The 9,896-nt window shown below is 42.5% G+C and overlaps 1 long non-coding RNA gene across 3 annotated transcripts in view; it reads right to left on the bottom strand.

The window, feature by feature from the left end:
* The window catches only part of LOC125106484 (uncharacterized), a 40,609-nt gene extending 32,061 nt beyond the window's left edge, over positions 1-8,548 (bottom strand). For all 3 annotated transcript variants that reach the window (XR_007129336.1, XR_007129335.1, XR_007129334.1), the window contains exons 1-2: positions 8,263-8,548; positions 7,921-8,007 (exon numbers count right to left, since the gene is read on the bottom strand). This is a non-coding gene — a long non-coding RNA (uncharacterized LOC125106484). The remainder of the gene's footprint in view (positions 1-7,920; positions 8,008-8,262) is intronic.
* Positions 8,549-9,896: the final 1,348 nt, after the last annotated feature.

Genomic DNA, 9,896 nt, shown 5'->3' on the forward strand with positions numbered 1-9,896 from the left:
ACTTCCCCATTACACTGATCAAACAATGAGACACTTAGTATCCAAGGCCAGATTTGGGAAATCTCCATGACAAAGAAGTGAGCTGGGCCTGCCTTATCTGACTCATAAGGTGTTCACCCTGAGCAAAACCGCAAACTACATGACATGATGTAATTGAAGCAGATTTTCAAATATATTTTACTTTCCATAAAAGACCCCCATGACAAGCACTTCGTTCATAGGTGGGAATCTACACAGCTTCAAAATACCCTCAAAATTGAAGGGAAACTTTTGTACAGTCAAATGACAAACGCTTTTTACAAGATTTCACTCTTCTTTCAATCTATGGGGATAGGCCCAGGAATGAATCCTGTTTGTCAGACAGCAGTCTGTTTCCCAAGTGACACATGGTTTCTTTGACAGAGTCTGTCATCTGGCTGTCAGTGACAGGTTTGTTAAGGAAGTTAAACTGTGACTTTCCATGCTTCCATGCCATTAGGAATTTGACAGTGAATTTGCTAATTTATTTTCCATATAAGACATTTATCTGCTCTTTATGAACCGTGGACTTCATCTCTTTCAGGCTGGCCTCTTTGGGGAATTAACAAACTGACAGTGATTTTCCATAGAGTTTTTCCACCTGCCAAGGGCTTGTGATTCTCAGAAAACTTAACACATCATGAAACTATCCAGCCCTGTTCACCTCTATGATTGCTCAAAAGCTAAGTGTTGTTCCTACACTTAGCGAACTTTTATTAGGAGCGTACCACATGCAAGGCACCAGAGAAGATTCAAAAGAAGTGTATGAGAGAGGCCCTGTCCTGGTCATGAAGAGGAACATAGTCCGGGAGCAGCAAGGCGTGAAATTATACATGGATGTGCTTGGAAGTCCCAAGTTGAGAAAGAGTAGCCTGGCTTGAGTGATACGGGAGGGCTCCCTGGAGGTGGTACACCAGATTTCCTTAAGTCCTAGGAAGCTGTGAGGTATGAGAGACCAGTAGGGACTGCTGACTAGAGGCCCAAGACAAGAGATTCAATACGATTTTAAATTAAGGAGTGATGGCTGTAAATAAACAGGTAACAAAAGGGAGCCATATGATCTAAAAATAAGCCAGCAGCCACAATCAAGCTGAGAGTAAAGGTCATAGAGTGACTTAAGTTCACACTTCTCCAAATTCCTCAGTTTCAACTCTTATCTGCAGTCCATTCTCAATATTCTTTTGAAGGAGAACTTGTCAGGGACTTCAAGTGATTCTAGGCCCAAACTTGGAGTTACGCCAAAGGGGGCCAACCCCAGTTCCACTGTTACTAGCTTGAGAGTGATAAGCCATGTAAGGCTCAGCTTCCTGATGTTGAAAATGTGAGTCATGGGCAGAGTGCTCCGAAGATTAAATAAAATTATGTGGTGTAGCGTCCCCAGCGTGGAGCTCCACAACTGCTAAAAAAAAAAAAAAAAAAAAAAAAAAAAAAATGGCAGCCATGATGGCTTAGCAGAAGCATCAGTGACAGAGGTTTTCTCCAGCGACATGCGACAGGCACGCAATAAATGTTTACTGAATGACTAAATTAATTAAATGAGGATCCTTCCGGTTCATTTAAAAGCTACTGTTAAATCAATACGGCACTCATTTTATATTCCAGTGACACTCAAGCTTGATTGTTTTGAAGAAAACCTGTGACAGAAAATGACTCTTTCGTACTTGACCTCAGAGAGGATGCGTGAGTAGGTTTGATCTTCTGCAAAAACTGCCAAGAACTGCTGGTGAGGTTCTTCCATTAATGGGGAAAGCGAAAATGTAATCAAGGGAATGCAACAACTATTTTGACAGAATAAAAAGTGGCTGCTCAATTCAAACATGAAGAATTAGGAGTTATTTCCTTTTTCCTCCAGCAGGATTTTTCTGGGTCTTTACAATAAGTGAGTGAGTCTCTCTCCCTTCGTGTAGGAAGAACATCAGATGAAGTTTTTTAAATGTAAACAATAAATAGGTTTAAGATAAATTTGCTTTCTCAAAAAGGAGGAGGCATCACCCAGCAGAAGACATAGTTTCTGACTCTTCTCAAAAAAAAAAAAAAGCTGTGTAAGTTGCTTTTATATGTGAATGTTGGGATTTTTACAGAGACATTTCAAGTCCTTGGCATGCAGTCACCTCGTTGGCACAGTTTGGAAAGAAAAGTATCAGTAATGATGTCAAAAGAAGGAAGCCGTAAGGCCAAAGAATAAATAGATTATATAGTGCAACATATCAGAATACGAGAGACAGACAGACAGAGGGAATGCAAACATTGGCAGCAAACCTGTCTCAGGACTGACTCCTTGGTATTGTGGACACCACTTGGGTCAAATTGACTTCATGGTTTAAGGATATCCTGTTTTCTGCAGCTACCGTGCTTTGAATAATTTTGTAGCATCTGTTGGAAGTAAACCATAAACTGTTCCAACTCACTTGTATTTTTTGAATTTTGCCTCAGCAGGCCCTTCAGATGGACTCTACTAACCCACTGTTGGTGGCAGAGCTTTGATAAGAGTTGATGGTTTCAGACAGAAACAAGAGCCCTCTGCTTCCGGCCACTTTTCTGGAAAGGCAGAGTAGCCAGGCAAACATTCACAGTGGCCATTAGGACCACAGGGCTGTGAGCACCCAGCACCTCACAGTTTTACCTGACTTCTCTACTTAGATTTGTTCTCTGTGTATCTGCAGCAAAAGTACTTTCAAGATGGCCGAAACCACATATTCTCCTACAACCAAAAGGAAATAGTGAAGGATTGTCTGACTCTACACAAAGCACCGATTTACCATGGCTGCAGCCCAGCTTCCTGTGTGGCTCCCGGGGATGTGGGAGAACTCAGAACAATCTAGCAGTGGGTCCTTCCACAGCAGGGACACCGCACTTGGTACGGGGAGGGAGAGGAGACTGAGCAGGGGAGAGAACCACCTTCTAATCACGCCACTTCTCTCCACCTGATGGGGGTGTTTTCTGGTCTTTGGTAACTACCTGTGGACAGATTAGAAAAGAAAAGGAAAGGAAAAACCCCTGTGAATGAGTTTTGTTTTGTTTTTTAAAGATTTTTATTTATTTATGGACAGAGAGAGATCACAAGTAGGCAGAGAAGCAGGCAGAGAGAGAGAAGCGAGGGGGGGGGGGGGAGCAGGCTCCCTCTCGAGCAGAGAGCCCAATACAGGACTCAATCCCAGGACCCTGAGATCATGACCTGAGCCAAAGGCAGAGGCCCAACCCACTGAGCCACCCAGGCGTCCCTGTGAATGAGTTTTGAAGGATTTTAGTGTGTGTGTGCATGTGTGTGTGGTGTACATGCTAAAATGCATAACTTTAAGGTACAGAGTCAGAGTTTATACCGTAAGTTAAGAAAAAACAACTCAGATGCACATGGTATTTCCACCTCCAAAAAACCTTCATAATTAGGGGAGAATATACATGTGCTGTCCCCAGAGGCTACCTGGCAGACTACCGAGGAAGATGACAAAAAAAACGTTTCTTTTCCCTTTTGGGAAAGTAGAGGAAGAGAAAAGTGAAGAGTAAATCCGAGTGAACATAATCTGCCCTTCTGGGTTCCTCATGTTGACCTGAATGAGATATTGTTTCTATTCTTTGCTTTAAAATGTTTTTATAGCTAAAAACCTAAAAAGTCAGAGCCGCCTATGCCAGTTTCTGCTAAAATGTATATAAGTTACTATTTTTCAAGAAAAACATAAAGGCTACATAAGCTCACTTTAGTGACATGATTCTATTTGTGTCTCTGACTTCAGTGATAGAAAATGGCGGAAATACAGTCCTAGTCCACCCACGCTTGAGCTTGCCTTGTTAGAGTTGAGGAAATTCACCCCTAATTAACGTCAAATGATCAACTTCAGTTAGTTTTGATAAATAATACTGTATAATCAAATTACCACCGCGTCATCTGGCCCTGCTGCAAAATCATCTAACGTGAAACTTTTTTTTTTTTTTTTCCATGCAGGCTACAAAACATTCTAAGGTCCATCACCGGCCACAAGGATATTTGGATCAGCCAAGAAAGACAAGAATTCTTATGTCTAAAATGCAGAGATCAAATTCATGAGAAAAATTTTGACACCAATAGCTACATGGGCAAAATATATTAACCACAATTCACACATAAGAGGGAAGACACGTTTGCAAACATCTGAAAAAGATCTGTCCTCACTTGTAATGGAAGAAACAGACATTAGAGCACCCCCTCCACAGCTGTCACTTTTATACCTGCCCGAGTATCAGCTTTAAAGTAGCAACACCCAGTGTTACTAAGGTAGAAAGCAAGACTGGTTCTCTTCTTCACAGGCAGAAAGACCATACACGATTACAACCCCTGCAGAAAGCATATGGCTGGGCATAGGAAGAATCCTAAAGATTTTTTTCTTCCCTGGAAATTGAATAATAAAGGACTAAAGGTAGGGGCGTGGTACCTTCACTGGGATGGTGACTGAGAGCACATGGGGAGCACAGCAACTAGCACCCTCCTATGTCTGCCACCCCAAGACATGCCTCAGTTTCCAAGTCTGTAAAATGAGATTATTAAAATCTACTTTCTAGGGCTTCTGGATGAGGCTTAAGTGAAATCATAAACACTTAAAAAAAAAAAAAAAAAGATTTTGTGTATTTATTTGAGAGAGAAGAAAAGGGAAAAGCCGGCTCCCCATTGAGCAGAGAACCCCAGACAGGGCAGGTACTCAACTGACTGAGCCACCCAGGCGCCCCATGAAATCATATACACTTTAAAAGTGCCTAAGGGGCACCTGGGTGGCTCAATGGGTTAAGCCTCTGCCTTCAGCTCAGGTCATGATCTCAGGGTCCTGGGATCGAGCCCCACATCAGGCTCTCTGCTCAGCCGGGAGACTGTTTCCCCCTCTCTAACTGCCTCTCTGCCTACTTATGATCTGTCAGATAAATAAATCTTAAAAAAAAAAGTGCCTAACATAGTTCCCGGCACAGGGTGAGTGTTTAGTAAGTGGCAGACTTCAATATCATTATCAATTAAAGTGCAAAACATAAAATTGAAACAACTTAATTTTTCATTTTCAAATACATGATTTACTATATTGCAATAAATCAGTAAAATGACTTGCGCAGCCATTTTCTTAGTATAAAGTCTATTGAAATCGTGGGATGTTTATACGATAATATGTTAACTATAAAATAATATGCTTCCTCTTACTGAAACTATTCACGTGAATGGATGTCTCAAAAATAAAAACAGTTGTATGAGGGTGGGGGGATTGTGGTCCATTAAATGTTATTCTAATGTTGCTATACTTCTATTTATAAAAATTAAGTAATGTACTAAAATTAGGCTACACGAGAACGATTCACACTTTAACATGGTGGTCGACGTATTTAATAAACCAAATAAATGCACTGCATAGTGAAGAAAAAAGAGTAAGTTATTTTCCCCATCATTTACATCTACTTAATTCAAAATATTTCTACATTAAAAGACACTTCAGTTCTATCAAACTAGCCCTTTCAAAGTTGACACATTCTGGCTTAGGTACTTAAAGACTGCTCAGAAAAAGTGAAGAGAAAATCTTGGAGTTGCTTTGACCAGATATGGAGGCATAAAACATTTTTTGGAGCTAGAATATAACTTCGCAGTCTAATTAGCCTTTCCCTTTTTAGTTTTACTAACAACCAAAGCATGAGAACAATGATATAATATTTTAAGGAAATAAATACCCTGAGATTTTTACTAGCTAATTAATCCTCCTGGATTTCAGTTTCTTGACCTATAAAAAGGAGCTGATCGTATCCATAACCCAGAAGTATCTGGGAAATAAATAAAACACGTAGAACACTTAGTGCCAGCATTCAGAAAATAACTCTTCCTTTTCTTCCACAATCCCATCAATTCATTTTGTGAGAAAGGATAACATACCTTATCTAATGCTTTCAATGTGAGAAGAATAAATGAAATAAATTTGCAATACCAAAATGCTCTGAAAAATAAGAAGCACTCTAAAGACAAAGTATTGTTATAAAAGCAGAAACAAAAACAGAGTGCTAGGGGAAACAAACAGACCTCTAAAAACACTTTGAACTACAGTAAAGTTTTCAATAATTACTGAAAATAAAATAATAACTTAAGAGTAGAACAGTTCTTTATAAGGTTTACTTGCCATTGACAAAAAGCTATTTAGGTATTGATTTGGCCACTCCTCTCATTTTCTAAGATTTTCAATGCATGATTTTACTTTTGGTTTCATTTTGTTCATGTCTACTTTCTCTGGTTTATTACAGCAGTTTTAGTTGGCTTTATTCCTGCTGCCTCCTCATTTCCTCTGATTTAAGATAAATAAGAAAGCAGTGACAAGCCATACTGTAGCTTGAGGCAAAAGGAAATGTCAGTAATACTGTTTCTTATTTAAAATTTGGATTATGTATTCATCGTTAATTTTTTTTGGTGTTAATTTTGATTTTTAAAAATACTACAGTAAAATATTTCTCTTGATTGCTGAGTTTTTTGGCACCGTCTTTAATCTTATGCACAAGGCAAATACCTCATTCACCTCACCCTAGTCCCAGGCCTGTAAAAAAGAGATGACAAAGCTAGAAGAATTCCTTTTTTTTTTTTTAATTTAAATTTTAGATAGTTAACATACAGCACAATATTGGTTTCTGGAGCAGAATTCAGTGATTCATCAATTACATACAACACCCAACTGCCCTCCTTCATACCCATCCCCCTCCTAGCCCACCTCCCTCCAACAACCCTGTCCTCTATTACGAGTCTCTTATGGCTTGTTTCCCTCTCCTTTTTTCTTTTCCCCCTTCCCTATGGCCATCTCTTTTCTGGCTTAAATTCCACATATGAGTGAAATCAGGTGGTATTTGTCTTTTCTGACTGATTTCTTTCACTTAGCCCTGGGATCAGGACCCCAGCCGAAGGCAGAGGCTTTAACCCACTGAGCCACCCAGGAGTCCCATAGCTGGGAATCTTTTTAACAAGGGACACAGCCTTTCATTCCACAGTTAGAGTTAAGGGCCCAAGCGCAAAGAAGAAATGTCCAAAACGAGACGCCACGAGTGAATATGGTTTGTAAGACTGTAAATAAGTGTGATCCGTGTAAAAGGCGCTACTGTCATTGACTCAAGCCACGTGGAATGTCCAGCCACTAATAACAGCTGTTTTCTTTGTACACCTCGGCCCGGCCGGATTCAGAGCTCTGTGGGCCACAGGTTACAAGGGGGAACTCAAGGCAGCCAACCTTTCCATTTCTAACCACTTGTCACCTTCCTCCAGGTTCAACCACCGGAATCTCAGCCCTAACATGGGGCGGGGTGGGGGTGGTGCATGGAGAAGGAAAGCGGAGAGGAAAAAACAACTTGAAATCAGTGTTCTTGCTAAGAACCATGAAGAGTCTCTTTATCCACGAATAGCCACTCGGCTTCAGCGCCCACAACCTCAGTGAAACCAGCTTCACCTGCTGGACTGATGACGGCTCGTGCTAGCTCCCAGGTAAACACAATTCGGTGAAATCCTGACTCTGCTACTTGCCAGCGCTGTTACAGAACATCTCTAGGTCTCGGTGTCCTTACCTATAAAGTGAGTAGAGTCACAGTCACCCCCACAGTGTTGCCTCGAAGATGGAATGAGTCCACACATGTCAAGGGCTTAGCACAGTGCCAGGTACATAGTAAGTGCCCATCAAGGTCAGCCACCATTACCAGTCAGACTCCCTGCTTTGATGAATATCAGCTGAGTACTAATTTTCATAATTAGTTTACAACAATCTTTAAATCCTCAAACGAGTAGCCCCAGCCCTACTCATCGAAGATGCTGTCTTCTCTCCTCTGATACTCCTTCCCACCTCACTCCAGCATTTTCTAGGCTACTTTTCTAGGCTGAGGACATGAGCAACTCAAAGTAGCAAACACGAAAATCCAAGCGAATGCGAGAAAGCCTACCTTCAATTCTTGCTCACCTTCTGGAGACCTTACCAGGTGAGAGGTGGAGCTTTGATTGGTCATCATGGCCGCGAGTGACAGGTGTGTCTATGGTACATCAAATTCAGGAGGCATTACAGGTCTGAGGTTGGTGAGTGTCTAGGGCTAATAAACATCACGCCCTGCAACTTCTGAGGAGGAAAAAACCTGTCCCAGACCATAGCCTGCCCTGCTAATCAGGGCTGGCAGCCAGTGAGTCAAGCCAGAGTGGAAGGGAAGGAAGGGGAGAATGATAGGGACTGATCACCATGGGGGGACATCCCTTGCCCTGCCTCCACCTTTGGAAAGAGAGGTGTCACTTACTTTTATAACATCCGCCAGCGAGAAGGCTTTGTCCTATGGAAAGGCCTGACTCCCACTTGTGTCTTTGGCTCTGTTGCCTGGACTGTCCCTGGTTTCTTGTTAGGCACGCACTCGTCTCTCTGCCAATGAAAGATGTGTTGGACCCAGCTCCTGCCCAACGGAGTGGAGAAGCAATGGGAATTCTGGGTTAAATACCAATTAGAGCTCATCAAGTCTACTGCTGACCTTAAAGTGACAGGTGTGCTAGCAAGAAGACTCACAAGATGCCCCATTCTCTCCTGGTGGCCTTCACTTAACCTCTCCAGATTTCAGTTTCTTCATCTATAAATGCAGATAATAAATTGTTGGAAGAAACTAGCCCTAATTTTGTCAGCTCTGAAGTCTGATAAAAATGGAAGGTGTTATGTTGCGAATCGTGTCAAAGCTCCAGGAGCTGCGGGAAGCTCACTCAACAAGCCTCTGGTCTGGTCTGGTCTGGTACCTCAGCCAGCCAGTGACAGACCCAGCAGCTTTCTGGGTCCTGTCCTAGCATTGCATCATTTGGGGCGGAGCACGGTGAGGCCGAGTGAGCAGAACCCAAAAACAGCTTCCAGAATTTTACTGCCAGGAGGACGTAGAGCCGTGTGGGGGGTTTCAGAGAGACAAGCCGGTACGTGGCTTTGATCTTTATCAGGCTAAAAAGTTGCACACAAAATACAAAAAGGACAGATTTGTGAGTGTGCGTGTGAAGGGGGTGAGCTAGAGATCCCAACACTGTCTAGCAAAGAACGATTTCCAAAGGCCTTGTGAAACCCTTCTTGGTAGAGATGAAAGAGTTCCTAAGACAATCGGAGAAATACTCCCACTAACAGATTTCCAGATGCCTTCCTGCGCTCCAAAGGACAGGCGGCCTTTGTGTCTGCCCACATTCCCACCACTGCCTGCCTCCACCCACCACAGAAAAAAGAAAAGTGGAGTAGGCTCTAGGCCTGATTATTAACCAGGCTGCTCAAGCTGAATTTCCCTTTAGAGAAGGCCAACCCCACTGGTCTTCCGTAGTTTTGGGTCTTTTAACATTTACTCAATACCTGCTGGCTGCAGGAATAGCAAAAAAATAAAACCCACACCAGTCCAAATGCCCACCACTGCCACCGCCGCAGGTCCTGGTGCCCATGCCTTCCCCACCCCCTCCTCCTGGGCAACCGGCTACAGCCTGCTTTCCCACGCAGGTGACCTGGGTGCCACATGGTGGGAGCACTGACCTCCTAGCCTGAACACCAAATTGGGTCACCCCAGCTCTGGGACCCACTTAAACATTTGCTGCCAGAGTGTGGAACCGATGCAAATTTTACAGAAAACTTCCATTTGGTCAGCAGGAGAGTTGCAGAAACTGCCTAGGGATTCTCGTGGCTACAGTGCAAGTATCCGACTCCGAGGTGGATTTGTTTTTGTCATTTCAGCGGACAGTTCTGTCACCACCATAGTCTGATAATTGACATTTCAGCTTCCAGAGCTCAGAGTGTCTTTTAATTGGGCCTTCCTGGTGGATCTGTAATTTTAACTGAAATATAATGGGTACTAATTTAACTGCTGTGGGGATTTTAAATAAATTCTTATTTTGCATTTCAAATTTTCCTCCTGATGCACTTTAAATG

Source organism: Lutra lutra, chromosome 8 (assembly GCF_902655055.1).
Source record: "Lutra lutra chromosome 8, mLutLut1.2, whole genome shotgun sequence".
Classification (NCBI taxonomy): Eukaryota; Metazoa; Chordata; class Mammalia; order Carnivora; family Mustelidae; genus Lutra; species Lutra lutra.